General features: G+C 46.4%; 1 non-coding gene across 1 annotated transcript; it reads left to right on the top strand.

The window, feature by feature from the left end:
* The first annotated feature begins 865 nt into the window (after window positions 1-865).
* Window positions 866-998, top strand: LOC142873197 (small nucleolar RNA SNORA31). The gene has a single exon (XR_012921240.1). It is a non-coding gene; the product is annotated as a small nucleolar RNA SNORA31 (small nucleolar RNA).
* The last annotated feature ends 1,478 nt before the right edge of the window (window positions 999-2,476 follow it).

Below are 2,476 nucleotides of genomic sequence, written 5' to 3'. Positions count from 1 at the left end.
CTGCAATATTTGGAGAGTGGTGGAGAGCCCGAGGGCAGAGGCTTTAATAAAGGAAGGCAGAAGCATTGCTCACCCTGGGGAAAAGGGGCAGCTATTTGCCTCTGAAGGAGTGGCTTCCCCAGGCTGTGATGGAAGGTGTCACCTCTGATTTACGCTCTCTGTCTTGCAGCTGAGTGGCTCCCACGATGCTAGGGCGATGGCATTTCCTGTGGACATCTGGCAGAACTGAGCACCACAGGCTGCCGAGGCACAAACGAATCTCCACTCACGGATTCAGAATAGGACAAAGACTGGGGAAGAGCTCTGGATGCTCCCAGGCTGGGGGCCTGGGGGGGCTGAGTAAAGTACACCAAAGTGTCCAAGAGGTGAAGGACCTCAGCAGACACCTGCCCTCCCCACGCATGCCACCAAAGATGCCCTAAGAGCGGCTGTAGGGGGTGGTTTCTCCAGTCAAGGATCCTTGACATGAAATGCTCCAAGGATGGGTCCTTCCTCCTTCTGCAGTGCAGCTGCCGGGGCTGTAGGACGAGCAGATTCACCCGCATCTGAAGTGACAACTAGAATCAGCTTCCTCCACTTCCAGCCCCTCGAGCTCCCCAGAGAGGACCTCATATAACTACCTTAGGAGAGTTCTCAGAAGCACCCACCCCGGGATAAGCCTAAGCAGCCCACACAGGTGTGAGCAGGGACCTTGGATCTCCAGAGCTGTCACTGCTGAGCCTGGTGTGTTTGAACCCTCAGAAAGCAGCAGAAGGAAGCCTGGCATGGCTGGCGGTCACACAACCCTCCCTGCATCTCTTCCACCCCTTCACAAGATAGCCAGGTATTGGGATTAATAACACATCTCTGAAAAATTCAATTATAGTTGCATTTTTTGACAGACCTGGAGCAGTTATTGTCTGCTACTAAGGTTTTCACTACAGATGTAAGAAAAAAGTCTCCTCCTGCTTCCTGTCTGTCTGATCAAGGCAGTCAAGATGGACTAGAGGAATACAGCAGGGAAATCCAATTACATAACAGAATTGCGATCGTATTTTTCAGAAATGCTTATCCTTTAGAAATGCATACTTAAATATTTATGAATAAAATGATATCATATTTTGGGTTAGATTAAAATAATGCAGGATGAGTGTGATTTCACGTTCATAAAGCTCAAAAGCAAACAAAATGAATCCATGCTGCGAGAGGTCAGGAGTGTGGGGCCGGGATAGTGACCAGTAGATGGGGCAAGTTGGTCACCTGGGATTTGGGTTGACACAGTATTTGCAGCTTATGAAATTTCATTGTGGTCAGGGAGGAGGATGTGTCATTTCAAATGTGGGTCGGGGCAGGCACAGTGGCACATGCCTGTAATCCTAGCACTCTGGGAGGCCTAAGTGGGCGGATTGCTCAAGGTCAGGAGTTCGAAACCAGCCTGAGCAAGAGCGAGAGCCCGTCTCTACTAAAAATAGAAAGAAATTAATTGGCCAACTAATATATATAGAAAAAATTAGCCGGGCATTGTGGCACATGCCTGTAGTCCCAGCTACTCGGGAGGCTGAGGCGGCAGGATTGCTTGAGCCCAGGAGTTTGAGGTTGCTGTGAGCTAGGCTGACACCATGGCACTCGCTCTAGCCTGGGCAACAAAGTGAGACTCTGTCTCACAAAAAAAAAGAAAAAGAAATGTCCGTCAGACAGTGTGCCGTACATTTTCACCAACGTAACTTTTGGCCCACACTGTCCAGCTACTTTAAATCAACAATTTCCCTCATTTAAAAGAAAAACACACAGAGAGATATAATTTTATACCTTTACCATATACATTTATATTATAGAGACATTATAATACACATATAAAACAGAACTTTTAAAGGAGAAATAAAACATATAGGTAGATGTTCTAATGTATTCTTCTACATGCTAATGGATATTTTGAGGTGCCCAGGTTATATAATTTGGGAAAAATAGACAACACAAACAATTTAAACAACCACAAAAGCAATAAATAAATAAAACCAAAAAACTAAATTCTGCTTTGAATATCATCTATGAAACTGACATCATGCTTTCTCCTGAATACCCTTGGCCTTGAGGGCTAATGTTCCAATGAGGAGACTTGGTGACTGGTTGGATGTGAGGAGACAATGAGGGGACAACGTAGTGGGAGAAACCTGGGTGGATGGTGATTTCACGGCAAAAGTGAGGAGTAAGAGCCAGTCTGAGGCATAAGGAGAGATGATGAATTCAGTTTTTGACATGCTGATTTTGATAAGCTTCCGGGACATACAAATGTGCTCAGCAGGGAGTTGAATATAGAAATCCAAAGCGGAGAGGAGAGGCAATAAACAAAGATAGAGGTTTGGGACTCAGCAGTGTGGATAAGCATTAAACCCGCAGAGAGTAGGCAAGGAGCAGAAAAGTCAGGTGTCGAGGAGAGAGCGCTGAGCGACATCATCACGGAAGTGGTGGGTGGAATGGCCCGAGTTAGAGATGGGAA

This window comes from Microcebus murinus, chromosome 9 (assembly GCF_040939455.1).
Source record: "Microcebus murinus isolate Inina chromosome 9, M.murinus_Inina_mat1.0, whole genome shotgun sequence".
NCBI classification, from domain to species: domain Eukaryota; kingdom Metazoa; phylum Chordata; class Mammalia; order Primates; family Cheirogaleidae; genus Microcebus; species Microcebus murinus.
This window is presented reverse-complemented; position numbering and strand designations above follow the sequence as displayed.